The 22,122-nt window shown below is 45.6% G+C and overlaps 1 protein-coding gene and 1 pseudogene across 5 annotated transcripts in view; both read right to left on the bottom strand.

Moving 5' to 3' along the window:
- The window catches only part of NDUFAF1 (NADH:ubiquinone oxidoreductase complex assembly factor 1), a 437,923-nt gene that overhangs the window by 393,410 nt on the left and 22,391 nt on the right, over window positions 1-22,122 (bottom strand). The window lies entirely within an intron of this gene.
- Window positions 8,464-8,579, bottom strand: LOC143949484 (5S ribosomal RNA; annotated as a pseudogene).

Here is a 22,122-nt window from a genome sequence, read left to right as displayed (position 1 = left end):
AAGGCAGTTATGAGGGGTAAGCTCATCCAACTCTCCTCCCGCCTTAAACGGGAAAAACAAGCAGACATCGTCAACTTGGAGAAAAACTTCCAGATCCTATGTAAAGCGCACAAAAAACACCCCTCTGCTTCCTCCCTTGCTCGCCTCGATGCTGCCAAGATCGCTCTTAACACCGCCCTCACATCCAGTGCCGAGAACCATACCCGATGGGTGAGTGGTTGATTTTATCTTAACTCAGATAAATTTGGACCACTCCTCGCAGCGAAACTCTCCCCCAAATTTAGAGCTCAGGCCCTCCCAAAAATCAAATCACCATCTGGTGCTCTTACACAAAACCCCAAACATATCCTGAAGGCCTTCCACGAATTCTATGCTAAGCTTTACTCCGGCCCGAACCATATTAGCTCTCAGTCCACCGAAAACTACCTTGACAGCGTCCCTCTCCCTAAGATATCGGACTCTCATCGTTCGATCATGGAGGCCCCCATCTCGGAAACAGAAGTTAGAGCAGTCATTAAAGACCTTAGGAAGGGGTCTGCCCCAGGCCCGGACGGATTTTCAACACATTATTATAAGACCTTTTCCGACATATTATCTCCTTATCTGGCCCGATTTTTCAACTCCTTGTCCCAAACTTCACCCCTAGATCACACAGCAAATTTGGCATATATCTCGGTTATCCCTAAACCGGGGAAAGACCAGAGTCTAGTTAGTAACTATAGGCCCATCTCCTTAATCAACAACGACTTGAAAATAATGACCAAAATTCTCTCCAACCGACTGGGATCTTTCATTAGCAACTATATCCATAAGGACCAAGTGGGATTTATTCCCGGAAGACAGGGACCGGACCAGATAAGGAGAGCGGTGGATATTATTTCCCTTCTCAACTCAGGGTGGGACGGAGGGCCTCCTCAGGAGGGCTTCCTCCTTTCTATAGACTTGCAGAAAGCGTTTGACAATATCACCTGGCCTTACTTATTTGGCGTTCTACGAAAATGGGGTTTTGGTCCCCACTTCATTCACCTCCTAGGGGCTCTTTACTCTCACCCTCGGGCACAAGTTAGACTCCAGGGCCACCTCTCAGACCCCTTCCTAATCAGTAAAGGAACCAGACAGGGATGCCCTCTCTCCCCCCTTCTCTTCGCCATTGGTATTGAAACGTTAGCTATATCCATCAGGAATCATCCGGACATTCAGGGAGTACGTTGCGGCAACACGATTCACAAATGCACTCTGTTCGCGGACGACGTCCTCCTCTTTATTACCTCCCCTACAGTCTCGACCCCTCATGTCCTTCAACTCCTCCAAGAATTTGGACAAGCCTCAGGACTCCAAGTTAATATGGCCAAGTCAACGGCCCTCAATGTTTCCTTAACCCCTGAAGTAGTAAATAGGCTAAAAGAACAATTCCCCTTCGCCTGGAGTTCTTCCTCTATCCCATACCTAGGGGTTCACCTTACATCTAACTTTGGCCAGCTGTTCCACCAGAATTACCCACCCATGATCAAAAAACTTAAAAATGATCTTGAACAATGGTCCCTCCATAAGATATCATGGATAGGGAAAATTAACGCTGTAAAAATGACCCTTCTTCCTAGGTTACTATACCTCTTCCGCTCTCTACCCATTCCGGTACCTAAGTCTCTTATACAGAACCTTCAATCGGCAATTATTAAATTTACCTGGGGCAGATCCAACCACAGACTCCCCAAGAAAACATTATTTAGACCCAGAAGAAAAGGCGGTCTAGGTCTGCCCAATCTCTGGTGGTATTATCAAGCAGCACAACTCTGCCAGATATCTAATGTTTACTCAAGCGGGCCTAAACCCGAATGCATAGAGATGGAAAGACAGGCTATCCCTAAATTTACCATTGATTTCCTTTTATGGCGCCCCCCAAAATCCAGACCCCCAGTCATGTCTCCTACCCTTTCTCACTCCCTTGCTCTTTGTGACAAGATTTACAAGTCCAATACCCTTACCTCCAGGTGGCAACCTCTCGCACATATCTTCAATAACCCCTCATTTCAGCCGGGGCTGAATATCAAAGCGTTCCAATGGTGGACAGACAAAGGTCTTTACAGAATAGGACATTATCTTAATCCGGCAGGACCACTTAAGTTGAAACAATGCATCTCTAAGTTGGAGATGCCTCCTACAGAACGGTTCCGGTTCCATCAATTATCCCACTTTCTGCATAATCTAACTTCCCAATACCCCCTTCCCCTCACAGTTTCGCCTTACGAACTTTGGTGTTCTTCAGCCATAGACATGAGGGGAGGGAGTTCGCTGATCTATTCGGCATTTGCTGAACCAATGGATAAAGCGCAGTACATGCTGAGCTGGGAACACCACCTAGGAATCGAGTGGGACCTGGACTCCTGGCACACCCATTTCAATACTGCATTCAAGGGGATCCTCAACACATCTCTGGTGGAGGCGGACGTCAAGGTCCTTACCCGTTGGTACCTTGTACCCACACGCCTTGCTAAGTATTACCCTCAATCCTCCCCCTTATGTTTCAGAGGGTGTGGGCACCTGGGATCGCTCATTCACATTCTGTGGGAGTGTCCCAGGATTAGAAATTTCTGGAATAAGACTTTTGCACTAATCTGCAAGGTCACCGGCCAAGCAGCTCCCCAATCCCCAACATTCGCCCTCTTAAATGAAGGAATCCCCCACATCTCCAAACATACTCAATCTCTGATTCACTTCATCCTATTGGGTGCTAAATTGACTATAACCAGGTCCTGGAAATCCCCTAGGGTTTCCTTCCCGAATCTGAAACAAAAGATTACCTGGATTATGTTTCAAGAAAAAATTTCCTACACTATTCTGGACAAAATGAGTAAATTTAAAAGGGTTTGGGAGCCCTGGGCCAGTCACATTGGGATCCTTCTTTAGTTTTTGGTCCCGGTGTCTTGGCCTAGTGATTGCCCCATCGATAGAGCTGCACCCCCTTCTGACAGCGTCCGGCTCTCCTTGACCCAGGCTCCGTCAGTTTAGCGTTGTTCCCTCCCCCTCTTCCCCTCTCTTTTTTCTTTTTCTCTCTTTCCCCCTCTTGTCCCTCCCCCTCCCCTCCCCCTGGTCGGGCCAGGCTGAGGGGGGGTGGGGGACGCTTTCCTTAACAAGCTCTGGTTTAACAATTATACTTAGGCATGTATCTCTAACAATATCCTTTGTTTACTAGGCTCTCCCAGGGGCCGGACCTCATGTCCAGCTGGGAGCTATGCCTTTGAACAGGACCCCCTTGGGGTCTTTCCCAGGTTCTTCCTATTAGTTTTCATGTTAGTCATATTTTCAGTTTATGCTAAACGGGGTATGATGGGACCTGACACTAGCTTATCCTCGGTCCCAGGTGAGCCATGGGGCTCCGACACAGTGAGATCCCTGTCGGGGTGTCGGGGCACTAGGCCGCCGGGAGAGGGGGGTTCATTTATGCTTATTACTTTTTACTTTGTCTTTCCTTTTGGGCACACCTAGTACTCCTAGTTCCTTTTCCTTTTTATATCTCTACCATGGTTTTTTTCAGGAGTTTATTGTTCACTTTAGTTGTGCAGGTTAATCTATACTCCTGATCCACCCCGGTACTAGGTTCTCCCTGCTGATACCCCTGTAGATTTCTACCCGATGCCGGAGTAAGGAACTTACTCCTTATTGTTCATGTGTATAACCTGTTATGTTATCTATTCATCTTTTTTATGGCTTTCCCCTGCGTGGGAGCCTCAATTCTGTAATGCCAACTATTTTTCAATAAAACTCTTTTAAACTTAAAAAAAAAAAAAAAAAAGTGGGTCAAATTGACTTTCATTTTCAACCACAGTGACAGGAATATTTGGAAATAGAAAACTTCTTAGTCAAAGGAATTTTCAGACAATGTATGTGGTTTTCGTTCAGAAATTACATTCATTTTAAAAACAAAATGTTAAAAACAAGTGAAAATTGCAAACAAAATTCTTTCATTCAGCGAATGTACAAAGATTTTTTGTCTTAATAGTCTCATCTGAAAATTGATCTGTGTGGCCAGGATAAGGCTCGGTACACACCTATGCAGTTTGCTTTGATCTGTTTCTGCAGTGCTTTTTGCTGTACGTTTTAGATTTTTGCACATGATTTTACTGCAATTTGCATTTTATTTTTTTTTTTTTTTTTTGGGGCAGATTAAAAAACACAGATTGCTGCAAAAATGCATTACATGCTTTTCTGCAGCTTCTCCATCGAAGAATATTGAACCAATAAAGCACCATTTTGCGTTAAAAGTCCCTGACCCTTCCAGATGTGAACGTGTCCCATAAGAAACCATGTAAATGAACGGTGGTGCATTTCTGAAAAAAGCACCAATAAACACATAGATGTGAACCAGGTCTAAGACATTTAGTAACATAATGGGGTTAAAATAAATAAATAAAATAATCCCTTTATAGCAGAAAAAAAGCAGATAATCACTAATGTAAGGGGTTCATTTTTTTGTTATTTTTTTTTTTTTTTTACTGTAGAACTGTGAAAGTAATATTTACAGTAGCGATCATTTGCTCTTTTTGTACTATAAAGGGCTCATTTTAGTTTTTCTTTAACCCCATTATGTTACTGGCTGATTAATTATGAAAATAGCAATCGATTAATTTCATAATTGATTAGTTGTTTCAACCCTAGTAGCAATTATGTGCTTTTTTTGTACTATAAAAGGGCTTGTTTTAGTTTAGATTTTTACCCTCATTATGTTACTGGCCGATTAATCAATTATGGAAATACTAATTGATTAATTTCATAATCGATTAGTTGTCGATTAATCGATTCATTGTTTCAGTCCTACTTTGTAGATTTACATTTTTGCGTATGTTCGATTTTAAACATTTTGCAAAAAGGTGCAATGTAAAAATCACTTTGAAATCTGTAAGAGGAATGAAAACCTCTGGATTTTTATAGATATTTTTGGGTATGTTCAATTTTCACCATTTTGCATAAAAGATGCAATTTAAAATGTAAAAATATGTGTTATTTCTTCGGGCGAGCGTACGCACATATGCCGGGATGAGGTTACCGGTTTTTTTTTGAGCGGGCTACTGGCTTTCCAGGGATAACAACCAATGCAGCTAAAAGCCGCTTGATTGTTATCCCGGAGGAGCGGGAGGGGACATCCCCCCTCCCACCGCTCTGACCAGGCCTCTCATCGTCTAGATCAGGGGTAGGGAACCTGCCTCTAGGAGTCATGCCTGTGATTGTTAGGGTCTTGCAATTTCAAAACAGCTGGAGAGCCGAGGTTCCCTGCCCCTGGTCTAGATCCTGGTCTAGCCACAGACCGGAATAAAGCCGTAAACTGCTGTATGCAGATTGACGGCCGGGAAGTGGTTGTGTTATCCTTACTGGGCGTCACATAAAGTCCAAGAGGATAACATGCAATGTGGCGATCGTGAGTGTGGCGTGTCAGTCTGACACCCCACATCTCCGATCCGATCGTGATAAGAAGCCTCTTTCTCTCTGCATTTCTCAGTTTGCGCTGACAGGTAGAGATGATCGACAGCTCTCCCTGTCAGATGGGGGTCTGTGCTGATAATCAACACAGTCCCCTCAGATGTGCCATAACACCTTTTAAAATGTGCCCATAAGCTGTCAGTCGGTGCCCCATAAAAAACACAGCTCAGAGTGCCCAAAGTGCCAATCAGTGCCCATATCAGTGCTAACCAGTGCCCAACACAGTGCCAGTCAGTGGCCATAAGTAAAACCTGTCAGTATCTCAACATTAGTGCTGACCATCAGCACCAAGCAGTACTGCCTGCCAGTCAGTGCTGCCCATCAGTGCCCATCACAGCCACCTGTCAGTGCCCATCAGTGCCACCTATTAGTGCCCAGTACCACCTATTGGTACCCATCAGCGCTGCATATCAGTGCATCCTCATCAGTGCCCGTCAGTAAAGGAGAAAACAAAATTTTAGAACCAAAAGGAAGAAAAAAATGTTTTGTTCTTTTTTAGTTTGTTTGGCAAAAAATAAAAAATAAACTGCAGAGGTGATCAAATACCACCAAAAGAAAGCTCTATTTGTGGGAACAAAATGATAAAAATTGTTTGGTTACAGTGTAGCATGACTGTGCAATTGCCAAAGCTGAAAATTATCCTGGGCGGGAAGGGGCGAAAGTGCCTGGTACTGAAGTGGTTAATCGTACATGACAGGACACAGAGCCATAGTAATTACTATGTGGAATGCCCCAGGGAAATGCCAACTGAGGGGAGGGAGACAACAAAAGTATGGCACCATGAAATGAGAGGACTTATACTACTGCCTGCAATACACTGTGCCCAAAAGGCGACATCCTCGTGTCTATTTACATCCACCTGATAGAAACTGGTATATGTATGGATTGAAGACCAAGTTGTGGCCTTGCAGATTTGAGCCATGAGAGGCTTGATGATGCACTGCCCATGAAGCACTAACAGCCCTAGATGAGGGTGCTTTGATTTGAGAGCATTGAAACTACCTCCTTAAAGTGGTTGTAAACCCTTACAAACCACTTTGACCTACAGTTAAGCCTAGATTAAGGCTTACCTGTAGGTCCAAGAAATATCTCCTAAACCTATACGGTTTAGGAGATATTTACCCGAAGACATGCGCCGTAGACAGCGGGGAGCAGGCGCACTGAGCAGGCCGCAGATCACGGCGATATGCCGCGAGTGTCGGCTCCCGTGCGCATGTGCGGGAGTGACGTCATCGCGGCTCCGGCGAATCACAGCGACGGAGCAGCGAGACCCAGAAGTCACCCAGAAGTCACTCCGGGATCCATGGCAGCGGCGAAGAGGAAGACGGGGGACCGCTTTGGGGGCTTCGTTCTCAGGTAAGTTATTCATAATGAGCTAGTATGCATAGCATACTAGCTCAATATGCCTTTGCCTTGCAGGGTGTGTGTTTTTTTTTTTTTTTGCCTTTACTTCCACTTTAAACCATAAGCTTGAACAATCACTTGTTGAATCCATTTAGAAATAGTAGATTTTGATGCTGCCTGTCCTCTTTTTGGACCTTCAGGCAACATAAACCAATCATCCGTTTTCCAAATCTGAGCAGTCGCCTTTAAGTAGACTTTGACTGCTCTCACCACATCAAGAGAATGTAGTAATTTTTCTTCCATAGAACACGGTCCTGGAAAAAAATGAAAGTAGAACAATATCCTGGTTTAGATAAAAAACCTGATACTACCTTTGGTAAAAAAATTAGGATGAGGACGCAATACTACCCTATCCATGAAAACAATAATATGGTTCTTTACAAGAAAGAGCAGCCAATTCTGATACCCTTCTTACAACAGAAAAAAATAGATTCCTTGTCAAAACGGACCAAGGTAATATGTCGTATCAGCCCAAAAAAAGGCTGTTTTGTAATGCCAACAAAACTAAATTCCAGTCCTAAGGGTTCAGGGGTGACCTAACCGGAGATTAAGCTGTTACCCCCTGAATAAAGTTACAAACCAAAGAATGCGAAGCAAGTGGTCTTTGAAATAATACCGATAAGGCCGAGACCTGTCCTTAGAAAGCACTCAAGGCCAGCATTATCTCTCACCGCATCTATTTCCTGGGGTGCAACCCCTGGTTTCACACCAGGAGGCATATGCTTTCATGACTCCATAATATATAATTATGGAGGCTGGCTCCCTTGCATTAACCAAGGTAGAAACAACCGAACCTGACAGCCCACGCTTCTTCAGAATGAGTCTCAATAGCCAAACCATTAAATTTAGCGTTTGTAAAGTAGGATGGTATTTAGGACCTTGCAAGAGAAGGTCTGGACATGGTGGTAGGGTCCATGGGTCCCCTACTGTTATCTTTACGATCTCTGCATACCAAGATTTCCTGGGCCCCGCTGGAGCCACAAGAATCACCAACTTTTCTTCCTGCTTGATCCTACGAAGTAGTCGTGGACGCAGGCAGAATAGGAGGGAATGCCTAATCAGTGAGAACCGATTCCACGGGAATAGGAAGGTATTTGTTCTGCATGCTAGCGGAGCCTTTGTTTTTGACACCAAGTTGTTGATTTCTTTGTTGAACCTGGATGTAAAACAGATCTATGTTTGGGATCCCCCATCTTTGACATATTGACAAGAAGATATTGGGGTGAAGGAACCATTCTCCTGAGTCACCAGCAGTTGTTCCCAAGTAGTATGCCTGCCAATTTTCTACTCCTAGATAGGCAAAGTACATTGTTTACTGCCCAAGATAGGATAGGATTCAGCTTTTTCTGGGCCACACAACTTTAATATAAGCCATTGCTGTGGCATAGTCGGATTGAATCCTGGCAGGACAATACCATAAACTGAACATTCAGGCCCTCAGAACCAAGTGCTCTGCCTGAATTTCGAGAATGATAATGGGCAAGGCCAGTTCTGATCTGGGCCACTTCCATGGTAAGTGAAGGAAGGATTTTCCCCCTTGCAGATTTTTGGATATTAACCATAAACTGAGGCTCCGGCGTACCCAGCCTATAGCAACTGGTATTTCCAGGTGGTCCATGCAGGTACTGACCAGGCCCTACCCTGCTTAGCCTCCAAGATCAGACGAGATTGAGCGCTTACAGGGTGATGTGACCATAGGCTTTGTAGTCAGACACATGTCGGAATCTAGAGCTTGAACCCTTTGTTCCAAGTCGACAGGAAACTTTATTGTCGCAGTCTTGAATTGTACTGAGCTTAAGGAACAGCATCAAATGAAGCCATATCTTTCTAGGGATGCACCGAAATTTCGGCCGCCGAAACATATCGGCCGAAAATGGCCCTTTCGGCAATTTGCCGAAAGGAAAAAAACGGCCGATAATTGAGCCAAAAATGGGGCGGGGCCTGGACAAGGGGGAGGGGCTATATGCAGCGGCGCGCAACGGGGGAACACAGCTATTGAAATTAAAGCTGTGATGTTCCCGGCGCTCTATTGATCCAGACGGCAGAGGCGGCTCTCCTCTCTTTCTGCATCACTGACTACACAGGGGACAACACATGCTGCACGAGGGGACACAAACACTGGCTGCACGAGGGGACACAAACACTGGCTGCACGAGGTGACACAAACACTGGCTGCACGAGGTGACACAAACACTGGCTGCACGAGGTGACACAAACACTGGCTGCACGAGGTGACACAAACACTGGCTGCACGAGGTGACACAAACACTGGCTGCACGAGGTGACACAAACACTGGCTGCACGAGGTGACACAAACACTGGCTGCACAAGGTGACACAAACACCGGCTGCACGAGGGGACACCACACTTATCTCTTTTATCATGTCGCCAGTCTCTGGCCACCTCCTGAACCATGTCGCCAGTCTCTGGCCACCTCCTGAACCATGTCGCCAGTCTCTGGCCACCTCCTGAACCATGTCGCCAGTCTCTGGCCACCTCCTGAACCATGTCGCCAGTCTCTGGCCACCTCCTGAACCATGTCGCCAGTCTCTGGCCACCTCCTGAACCATGTCGCCAGTCTCTGACCACCTCCTGAACCATGTCGCCAGTCTCTGGCCACCTCCTGAACCATGTCGCCAGTCTCTGGCCACCTCCTGAACCATGTCGCCAGTCTCTGACCACCTCCTGAACCATGTCCCCAGTCTCTGACCACCTCCTGAACCATGTCCCCAGTCTCTGACCACCTCCTGTATAAAATTTTTTTTTTTAAAACAGTCATTTTCGGTATCGGTGCTGTTTCGGTATCGGTTTCGGTTTTCGGCCTAGTGTATTTTTCATTTTCGGTATCGGTTTCGGCACCAAAAAACCCATTCGGTGCATCCCTATATCTTTCCCAACAAACTGATGCAAAGTTGAATAGAAGAATTCATCTTGCTTTGACACCTTAAATCAGTTCCTTTATGGAGCTGATCTTTGCCTGGGGCAAAACTACCCCTTTTCTGGGTGTACCTATGATCAGACCCAAGTATTTTAGCCTTCTTCGTGGTTTTAAAAGAAGATTTCTCCTAGGTTGAGAATTCAACCTAGATATTCCAGGTAGCTGAATGTGGTGACAATACTTTGGTCTAAGCGGGCTACTGACTGGACTATCAAGAACAGATCGTCCAGGTAAATCATAATCGTTATACCTTGGGCCCTTAATCTGGCTAGAAGAGGGGCCATAACCGTAAACACTGAAGGTGCAGTAGCTAGACTGAAAAGCAGAGCTACACACAGAAAATAAAGATTTTTCCACTTTGAAAAGTAGATATTACTAGTGAGTGAGGAAATAGGGATATGGAGGTATGCATCTTTGATGTTGATTGACACCAGAAATTATCCTCCTTGTAGGATGGAGATAACTGATTGGACTGACTCCATGGGAAAAAAATAAATTAAAAAAAGGAGTGGTTATATTCAGAAATTTAATTTTTTGGAGATCCAGAATGTCCATTTGGATTTAACCAAACCCCAACCTCTGCTCCTACATGGGGGCCACCATGATCACTTTTTGCCAAAAGATGGCCCAATTCTTAAGAGAAAGACCTTTTTCTATAGATCCTTAGTAACGCTTGATTTGAGAAAACGAGGAAATTCTTGGAACTCCAGTTTGACCTTGGAGTCATTGAGCAAGTCCCCATTCGTCGTAACACTCTTCCTGCCAGATCCTTGAGAACTGCAGAAGAATTCCCCCTATTGAGCGAGCGGGGGCGCATTATCCTGTAGGTTTCCTCCCCCAAGACGTCTTTTTTTGTTTAATTTGTTTTTCTGAACTTTCAATAAAAACTATCAGGGGTACACTTTACACAAAATAACACTCAGCTGCTAGTGCACCGTACAGAGTAATAATCACACAGTAAAAATGATGACCTTTATATTGTATACAGGCTATGGGATCACTCCTGCGCACCCAGAGAACCCAATATAAAAATCTGCTAAGGCCCCCGCTGGGAGCGGAGTCCCCTGATCTCTAAAGGTATCGCTGGAGTATCTACACACACACACACACACACACACAACTAAACATTGGACACTACTCCTTATGCAGTTGTTGAAAGGGGTGTACTTTCAGAGTTTGTAGTATATGAAGAAGGTGAGAGAAAATAAAGAGGGGGGGGGGGGGGTGTATCCAACTCGGTCCAGCTTTGCCTACCTACACAAAAATGTCTATTTCATTACCTATTACATATGTTGGGACAAGATTTCTGCATATACCTTAGTATATTTAAAAGCGAGCCAGCAAGACCATATCTTCTTTGCTAAGTCGTTTGTTTGTGAGGGAGAGAGTCATGCCTTCCATGAGATCGGTATTATCTACCTTAAGCAACCATTGACGTAGGGAAGGAAAGGTCACACTTTTCCAGTACTGAGGAATAAGTGCCTTTGCAGATCCAACAGAAGCACCTCGACACTCCGCACCATTAAGGACACAGGGACGCAGCTCGCCAATAACATACCGGAGATGTTCAGGTCTCGAGCCCCCGGCTTGCAGACAGATACGCAGGCCTCACAGGCTCTGCAGGCCTCATCCCCGGACTCGCCTAGAAGCGCGGCCGACTCGATGATGAGTGGACCATCAATGGCGATCTCGAGCCTTGTGGACATACAAAGAGACCTCCAGAATGTCGTCCTGGACATCAAACACACCCTAACCTCGGCAATCTCTGATCTAAAAGCGGACATTCAGCTGATGAACAACCGCCTCACAGACACGGAGGAAACGTCCCAGATGCAAGCTGCAGCCATCAGGCAAGTGCAAAAATCTTATGATGTACAGTTACCACATTTGTTTTTACTACATAGAGAAGAGGAGGACCTCAATAACGGGGGTTGCAGGCATAACATTAGGGTGAGGGGGGTCCCTGAATCCATTGACCCGGGTACAATGCCACAGACAGTTTGTTCCATATTTAACAACCTGCTTGCCCGCCCGGCTGACACTCTAATTTAGATGGAACGCATCCACGGAGCCCTGAGACCCCCCTCCCCCCACCGAGACTCTGAACCCCCCAGAGATATAGTATGTTGCATTGTCAACTTCCCCCTCAAAGACGATATCCAGAAAAAAGGCGAGAGAACGTGGAAGAGTTATATTTAATGGAGTGGACATTAAAGCGGAAGTTCCGGGGCGTGGACTGGACATTGCGGAGTGAAGAAGTGATCTTACAGAGCTCCCGGCCTTGGTCCCCTCTTTCGGCATCCTCACACCCTCTAACCCGGCATGCTGCCTTCCAAAAGGCATCAAACGAGAGCCACCGCCCGGGGGACACCAGCTGCCAGAAATCCGAGGAGATTCGTCGCTTTTTTAAGCAAATTCCGGTTGCCTGTGCAGGCTCCAGAGCCGTGGCTCTGCGAGGGCCTACCCGAAGTGTCACGAGGGACTCCCCTCAGCAGGAAGAACCCCCAAGCCCGGCTGGCCCTTCCATACACCCGAGCGCCTACAGCGGACCACCCGGACAGTCTGAGGCCGGGATGTCCTCCGGGAGCCCCGCCGCGGCTATGGATATGGAAAGCGACATTCGGGCCATGTTGCAGGCGCTCCCAACACGGACGGACATTGAGGCCCTGATCCTGCGCCTGGAGGAAACCCACCGCCGCGATATCCAGGAAGTGTGGGGCGAGGTCAGTGGCCTAGCAGAATGGGTGTTCGCAGGCGAAACGTCAGTCACCGCCCTGGAGAACCGTGTGTAATCCTTGGAACGAGCAAGAGACCAACACCGGGAGGCGGCGGTTGCCTTACAACTCCATCTGGAGGATGTCGAGGACCGCAGCCGCCGCTCAAACATACGGCTCCGTGGCATACCAGAATCATCAGGAACAGAGAGCCTGGGGGACGTGGTGATGACTATCCTGCGGGAGTTAGCCGCAGACCCAGCCATGGATTTCAAGCTGGACAGAGTGCACAGGACTTTGGGCCCTAGATTGGCAGACCCCGCGAGACCACGGGACGTAGTATGTCGCTTCCATCGCTATGTGCAGAAAGAACTGGTCCTCCGGCGTGCATGGGAACACGGCGCAGTGGAGCTGAATGGCGCGCAGGTCCAGCTTCTACTAGACCTCTCCGGGGCTACACTGCGTCGGAGAGCCCTGCTCAGACCCCTGCTTGACCTGGCGAAGCGACAGGGTTTCTCCTACCGATGGGGATATCCCCTGTCGGTAATCTTCCGGAAGGAGTCCTCTTCATTCATGCTTCAGACCCCCGTGGATCCCGGTTCCAGATTGGCTCCAGCTCCTGCCCCGACCCACTGGCAGATCGGGGCTATCCAACACCACGGCCCTCTCCCCTGCCGCCATCCGTGACTGGGCGGGCGGCGATCGACCTCCCGGGATCACCAACGTGAGTAAACATGTGGGGTGCCCCTCTTCCCCCCTGCCACCGGTCTGACTTTGCACTTCTCGTCCTAACTGCCTAGTTTACCTGATGCCGGAGGCAGGGGCCTCCCGGACTACCTCCCCCCTTTTTGACGTTCTCGGCCGGGGTCCCATGTGGCCAGGGGGCCACCCCGGACTGTTGCACGGGGTAGGAATGGCCCCTGCCGGACCACTGCGCCGCCTCCCTGATGAGCTTCTCATGTTTTTTGCTTCCTTGTGGACATCTCTTCAGACGCTGGGGGGCGCTGGTAGGTGGGCAACGGACCTGTGACATTGCCACACACCTGGGGGGGGGGGGGGGGTCCCTTTGTTTTTTGGTCCACACGTGGATGTTACGGGAAGGGACTGTTAGAAAAGTTTTAAATGTTTATTGTGTGACTATTAGAAAAACAATATTCCTGAGACTGATTTTTTAAAAACTTACTTCTGAGCACATTGTATTAACTTGTTGTATTGTTTTGTCTTAATTAACTCCATAGTAAGTTGTAGGATGATTAGATTTAACTAAATATGATAGCCTAAGAATGTACAGGAACATGAATAGCAAAATAAAGTACCATCCTGTACCATGACAACGTTATTTATGTCCCCTCAGCCAATAGAAGCATAGAGGTGGTATTCTTGTAAGGTATGGGGAGGGGGGACACATTCTTTTTTGTAGACATGTTTCTTCAGCTTCTGGCCTGTAAGCATGTCTCTCTGTTGTGGGCCACATCAGAAATAAATTGTCTGCTTCTCAATACATATGGAGTTTTGACTGATCACAAGTGAAGATTCCTAACATTTTTGGTCTGAGCCGGAAACAACACGCTGGTTTTCAGATCAGACGGCCCGACAAAACTTCGGTGAGTATTGGACTTTGAAGCTCACTGAAAATAACCGACCCCCCATTCAATGTTATTTGGTGAAAAAGGGGCGGGGGCTATGGTCTGAATTCCACTGTCTGTTTCCTAACTTAGTGTGATCCAGTCCAGGTGTTTGAGAGGCAAGATAATTTAAATTATTGTTAATTCTTTCTAAAAGTCTCTTTTTCTCTTTCTGTTTGATTTTGGTTCAATCTGTTGTAATTGCCGACATTGGTATTGACTGTATAATATCTAGCTTATTCCAGTGCTCGTATAGACACTTAGGGACGTTGTCTAAGGTAAAAAATTATGTTGCCCGCTGTCCGGACAGATAACAAAAAGATTTGAGGTATACCGAACGTCAGAGGTTGATTGCCTGACGCTGTCAGAGGTTGAATGCCCGACTATTTAAGCACTATTTAGTTAAGTGATCTAAAAAGATCACAAGGCTCTTTTTTTTTTTCCTTTCTCAGTGTGTTCACTTTCTCTTTTCTCATGTTTAACTTTTCTGTTAATGTTGCAAGCTCATAGAATAACGGTACTGCTGAGATATGTTTTAATTATTTTCTAATTCTCCCTATAGTGTGGGGAGTGTTGATGTTTATATTCTTCTTATATTCCTTTTGTTACCGTGAACTGAGAGTCACTATTCCAGTGTTTTATAGGTTAATGGGAGACCAGACAGACACTGACAATGGGAAGTAACTTTCGTAAGAGAATATCTTGTGCTTGTTTATGCTGTGTCCCTGAGGTGCCGTTAGAAGGAGATAAGAAATGTATGCATAGCAATGACCCAAAGTCTGTTCAATATTGTGCTAAGTGGGAGAGGAAGTTTGGATTGAATGGTAAATTAACTGTGAAAGAGTGTCAGGAGTTGGTGGATAAGCTTAAATTGTTAGGACCTAAAGATCAAAAAAAGGTATGGGTTGGAAATGGCGGAGTATTGGCTTCAGCATGCTAGAATTAGAGTAGAAGGAAGAAGAACAAATGAAAAATGCCAAGCCCAATTGTCCCTAGTGGACAAAGAGGATGATCTCATCTGCTATACCCAGAGACCACCTCCTTATAATGGTCCTCCCCTTCAGGTGCAAGCAACTGCCCAGAGTAACACCTTCCCTGTGACATCCACCCCTGTCAAAGGAACCGCCTCTGAACAAATCCCCAACTCCACTTCCTCAATCTCTCCAGACAGTAGTTCAGTCCTGGAGATGAACAGATCGATCCTTGAAACATTAACTGACGCCATAACTCATGCACTAGGTGCCCCAGCAGGAGCCAAGAGACTAAGTAAACCTCCTATTAGGTATGGTGTGGAGTACGGTGAGGAATACCCCTTGATAGAGTTCCCAAACCCAAGGGGAGGACAGAATGATGCACTGGGCCAGCCATATCCCTTGACTATGACTGTTTTTCGACCATGGACTGACAGTGATATACAAAAGGCTACAGAACACATAAAACATCCAAAATTAAGTCCAGCTGAATTAATTGAAAACAGAGGGATTACGGAACAGTTATAAATTGAATGGGGTGCAAGTAGAGAGAGCCCTGAGGAGAGTATTAGGATCAGATTGGGCCTCGGTAAAGGGGGATTGGGACCCCTGCGCCCCAGCAAATGCACAGGGACGGGGGGATCCATTGCTTCCAGATAGCCCAGACTTAGGAAACAGGTTGACTGCCTTACTGAACAGATGCCAGCTTAGATGGGTACAACGGACCGATTGGCAAAAAATAAATATGACAGTACAAGAAGACAAAGAAAGTGTCAGTGACTACCTAAATAAATTACGAGAGATTTTTAGAGTGTTCTCCGGGCTCCCCGAAGCTGAGGATGTGAATAGTGCATATTAACAACAGCTAAAGATTGCTTTTTTAAATGGATTGAAACAGGATCATAAGGATTACATTGTTAAAAACATGGTTACTTACTGAACTGCATCAGTTTTAGATGTTTTACAATATGCTAAGCATTCTGAGAAGTATTTGAAAACGAAGGCAAAAAAGAATGTCAAAGTAAAGGTTTTTGTGCAAGGTGATGAAGGAGAGGAGGATGCAGAAGAGTACACTGCTGAGGCAGAACCAGAGGGGTCTCATAGAGGGAAAGGCACAGGTGGTTTTAGAGGAAGGAACAGTTTTAGAGGAAGAGGAAGGGGTAGAGGACAATGGAGGAATAAAGAATGGGTGGAAAGAAGGGAATGTTGGGATTGTGGAAAAAAGGGACATTTGGCTAGGGACTGCCCTGAGGGGCCAGGCCCTCACAAATTGGATTGACTAGAAACAGTATGTGCGAGCCACCTAGAAAAGATAGGGTACGTTGAAAGCTTACCACAGGTCGAGTTAATGGTAGAGAGAAAATGTGTACAGTTTTTAGTGGATTCTGGCACCTCTAGGACCTTAATTCACCCTGCAGATGCGCCCCATATTGATAAATCTACAAAATCTATTTTGGTACAAGGAGTAAGGGGCAAATTGGTGAGGGAATCACTGTCTGAGTATGTCACCATTGAGGAACCAGAGACAGGGGTCAAGATCACAACCAGAGTGATCTTATCTACTGTCTGCCCTGTGAATCTCTTGGGTAGAGACCTAATGTCAGCCATGTGCATGTCAGTCAGTGCACAAAATAATGGGTTTGCAGTCCATGTAGGACAGGGACCCATTAACCCAATAGAAGATACACACTACTATTACTCCTTAGATGTGTATATGAAAGACAAGGAGACAGTTGATTCTGTTGACAAAATGATTAATTATGCTGAAACTGTGATGGAAGGTAGGACATGGGACTTACAGACACCAAATAGAGCCCACTGAACAATGTATTTTAAGAGAACACCAGGGCCTGATAGGTATTATGCCTCCAGATTTTTCTTAAAGAAGGAAGTTACCCTGCAATTAACCAATGTTTACTGGAGTGTTGAGGGATTCTGTGTATCAGCATGTTGTATACCCCCCGAGGAACAGGTTCTGTTTAGGGAAATTGCCCCACATCTATCCTTAGCTAAACCTAAAAGCTGAGTGTCACGATCTGGAGTCAGGCTCAGAGACCAGTAGCTATAGCAGCAGAGCAGATATTCACACAGGTCACCCTGGCTGATGGCACGGGTTCACCTGAGGTGCGGGGTCTAAGCACTAACCGGTATTCACCAGAGCTCCCAAAGGTGGAGATGGGCTTGGCTGCGTGTTAGTGCCAGGTCACGGTCCTCAGGATAGCCTCACCAGGAGGTGAGCAAGCCGGGGGTCTGGTAGCAGATATAGCAGGTAGAGATCAAGCAGAAGCGTAGTTGAGAAACAAGCCAAAAGTCGGTAACCAATAGTTGCAGGTTGGGATTCAGCAGAAGCGTAGTCAAGGAGCAAGCCAAATGTCGGTAACGAAAGGTAGCGAGGATACGGTCGGCAGCAGGAGAGATAGAAGCAAGATATTGGCTGGTAAAGGCACAATATTATGGCAAGGAGGAAGTGCAGAGACATGGCTTATATCAGGAAGTTCATGGGAGGAGCAAAGGGTTCAAGGTTCAAGGCAAACAAGATTCAAGACAAGATCACTAAAGGAATTGTCCAAGGAGCTGTCCAGCATTCCAGGTGGCTCAGCAAGCAGAGTCACTGCCAGACACACCAGAGGTCCCAGGTTCAAGCCCAGGTCCTAACACCGAGATTGGAAAGATGTAGGAGAGTTTGTGAAGGAATGTCAAGACTTAAGAGATTGGGCTCCTGTGGGCCTACCTGATTTATACAAAAGTAAGTCGACAGGTTATTTCTGTCACAAACCCTTGGGACACGAAATCATTACAACACCCTCAGCACACATGTGGGCTGCAGGAACTGAATGATACTTGGCACAAGAGGATCATCTATTAGAGGGGCTTCCAGAGACACTGTGGACTAGAGGTCCAGCAGATGTAGGACTCATAAAAGGAGTCCAACCAGTAACCATCACTCCAAAATCACACTACAGACCCCACCTAAGACAATACCCCCTTAAGAAGGAAGCAGAGGAGGGTATAGCCCCTGTAGTAGATGAACTTTTAAAAACTGGGGTGATTATTCCATGTCCTGACAGCCCTTGCAATACTCCTCTTTTCCCTGTTAAGAAGGCTCCGCCTTCTACAGGCTGGAGAATGATACAAGATCTCCAAGCTGTTAACCAGGCAGTTATACCAAGAGCTCCTGTGGTACCAGATCCACACACATTACTGAATGATTTAGATCCAGGGAATGAATTATTTTCTGTGATTGATATATGTAATGCCTTCTTTAGTATTCCGGAGCACCCTGACCATCGATTTTGGTTTGCTTTCACCTACAGGGGAAAAAAGGTACACCTTCACCAGACTGCCCCAGGGCTATTGTGAGTCCCCTACCATCTTTTCACAAGCAATGTCCTCAAACTTGCCTCAGTTTGTACCCCCAGGGGGAAGCCAGCTCTTGCTCTATGTAGACGATATCTTAGTGGCGTCTTCCACAGAGGAGGTTTGTAGGGCTGATACAATGGCTCTGTTATATTTTCTCCATGATCAAGGGCATAAGGTAAATAGAGCTAAACTTCAGTTGTGGCAACAGCAGGTCAAATACTTGGGGTACAACATCTCAAAAGAAGGTCGGCACCTGGATGAGGAGAGAATACAAGCACTCCTCCAGCTGCCAAAACCAAAGACAAAGAAACAAATGATGTCCTTTCTGGGTATGACAAATTTCTGTAGAGCCTGGATTCCTGGGTATTCAATACTGACGGCCCCATTGCTACAGGCAATATATGGGAGCCCAATGGCCCCCCAGGATGCTATAAAATGGAGTGAGGAAACAGAGACTGCTTTTACTGACCTAAAACAAGTCCTTTCTAGTTCATCAGTGTTAGCCTTACCAAACTATGACAAACCTTTTGAACAAACAGTGGACTCAAGGGAAGGTCACATGACATCAGTACTTACACAGTCACATGGCGGCCACCAGAGGCCGATTGACAGTGTAACTAGAGCACTTCCACCCTGTGTACAGGCAGTGGTCGCTGCAGCTGAAGCAGTCAAGGCCTCAGCATCTATAGTGCTGTATCACACACTGACTCTCAAGGTACCACATGCAGTGTCAGTAATCCTGTTACAACAAAAGATATCACATTTGAGCCCAGCACGACACCTTTCCTGTATGACAATACTCTTGACACAACCTCACTTAACAATACAGAGGTGTACTACATTAAACCCATCCACACTACTACCACTTCCTACTAATGGGTATAAACATGACTGCACTGCTGCCATCGCTGAAAAGGTACTGCCACAAAGTGATCTGATAGATGTACCATTATCTAACCCTGACATGATACTTTTTGTTGATGGTTCTAGTAAGAAAAATCCAGATGGCACAAATGCAACAGGATATGCAGTAGTGACACAGGATGAGATTTTGGAAGTGGGGCCACTACCAAAACATTATTCAGCACAAGTTGCAGAACGTGTAGCACTGACAAGAGCATGCATACTGTCAGAAGGAAAATCTGTAACCATATACACTGACAGTCAATATGCCTTTTCAACAGTACATGTTTTTGCACAACAATGGAAAAACAGGGGGATGGTCACCTCCAGTGGTAAACCAATTTCACATACGGACTTCATTTTAGAACTCCTAGATGCAATACAGTTACCAAAAAAGCTTGCAATCTGTAAATGTCAAGCACACACAAAATATACGGACCCTATCTCAAAGGGAAATAAAAGGGCAGATGAAGCTGCCAAAATAGCGGCACAAGAAACGCATAAATTAATGACAGAACAGGAAATCATAGTGATAGATCATACAGTCCTTACTGATATGCAGCAAAATGCCGCCCCCCCCCCCCCCCCCCTGGGGAAAAAACAATATTGGAAAACAAAGGGCTGCACAATAATTGATGACATTTACACATCACCTGAAGGGAAACCGGTATTACCAAAATCTTTATTTAGGTATGCAGCAGTATTGACACATATACACATGGAGTAACGCATGTTATCAAACAGGGGGATGACTGAGATGTTAAATAAAGTATGTACAGCCTATGGATTCACAAATTACTCAAAAACGTTTTGCTCTCAATGTCTTATATGTGCAAGACACAATGCTCAGGGAGGTATAAGACCACAGAAAGGGAAGTTCCCTACACCGCAATATCCATTCCAACACATTTGCATGGATTTTATTGAATTAGACAAATGTGAAGGGAAGAAATATTGTTTGGTAATTATAGACACCCTGACTAAATGGGTGGAGATATTCCCGACAGGAAGTGCAGATGCACAGACTGTAGCCAAAGCATTACTAAGAGATATTATTCCTAGATTTGGAATCCCTGAAAGGATTTACAGTGATAATGGACCCCATTTTGTAAATAAAACTATACAACATTTGACAGAAGTGATGGGTATCCAAATAAAAAACCATTGTGCCTACCACCCCCAATCAGCTGGATTGGTGGAGAGACACAATGGAATTTTAAAAAATAAGCTGAGAAAAGCTATGGAAGAAACTGGTAAAAATTGGATGTACTGCTTACCATTGGTGGTGACTAGTATGCATATTACACCCACAAAAGAAGGTTTGAGCCCATTTGAAATAATATATGGAAGGCCATATAGAATACCCTTATTGCCAAATGAAACACCAGCTGAAGAATCGGAACGTACTCCATCAGAATATATGTCTAATCTGTTGAAACAGAAGCAAATTAATGAAGTCTGTTCTATTCCAGAAGGTCCAATCCAAGGAGAAGAGAAAATCCATATTGGAGACTGGGTCCTGGTAAAAATAATAAAGAGAAAGCATTGGCACTCACCTAAGTGGGAGGGACTGTATCAAGTTCTTTTAATCACTCCCACGGCTATAAGGATAGCAGAGAGGTCTACCTGGATTCACCAGTCCCATTGTAAAAAGGTTTTACAGGCAGAGTAGGGCCAGTTGGCTACAAGAGGTCCAGAAAATCCGGCTACAAAGGGAGGTCTCACACAAGGTGAGACTTGTCTCAAACCGGTGAAGTCTCCCTCCCCTTCCAACTCCCCTATCCTATCCGCTGGAACTCTGTAGCTGGTTAGGATGAAAGGGACAGTAATTATCCTTGGGTTACTGGTGACTCTAGGAGAGGCATCCATAAGAGGGGGTAGGCGCTACGGAAGAGTAGAGGAACCTTTGGATTGGGAAAGAACAGGAAAAGCATTAAATCTAACCTTTACAGAGGGAATAACTAGCACTATACTGGTAGACTTCTGTCAGATTGCAGATTGTGGGGATACTACTGGGGCTAGAGGACTTCTATGGGCAGATAAACATATCTGCTGGCTCTGGAATAGGGCAGGATGTCAAGCATGGGATCAGGCCCTGTGGACTACAGCGCATCAAGATTGGTGGTATAATTAACCAGGGGCTTAAAAGAGTGGAATAAAGGAGAGACTCCTAATCACAAAAGCGGCCAACTCCCCCTGCACAAATAGTAAGAACTGTACCCAACTATTAATAACATTAAAGGAGCCGAGGAAGGAAGATTAGCGGTTGTATTCCATGGAAGCATGGGTGTCAGGAACTGACCCCTCAGGAACATTTTTCCTTGAGGTATTACCACCTAATAAAACTAAACAACAGGAAAAGGTAGACTCAGAAGGGAAAGAAGAAGGCCATACTAAAATAGAAGTTCTGAGTAAAACTATTAGATTCACTAACCTAACAATAGAAGATGCCATAGCTTTGGAGACGGGCTACCAAGAAAAAAAAATGAGTGGTTAGAATGGTTGAGGTACACGGTTAGAACTCTAAAAAAGGAAAACTGTTTGGTTTGTGCCAGACCACATTTAGCAACAGTTCCTTTTCCTCTAGATCACAATACAGATCCAGAAGGTTTAAAATGTATGTTGCAATTGTATAATAAGAGCTATAAACCTGAAACAAAATTCTACTTGTCACACATTGAGTTTGTTGTTTCCCCCAGTACAGAGACCTCAGATACCTCCAGCGGTTACCG

This window comes from Lithobates pipiens, unplaced genomic scaffold (assembly GCF_037356315.1).
Source record: "Lithobates pipiens isolate NorthernLeopardFrog02 unplaced genomic scaffold, aLitPip1_a1.2 Scaffold_30, whole genome shotgun sequence".
Classification (NCBI taxonomy): Eukaryota; Metazoa; Chordata; class Amphibia; order Anura; family Ranidae; genus Lithobates; species Lithobates pipiens.
This window is presented reverse-complemented; position numbering and strand designations above follow the sequence as displayed.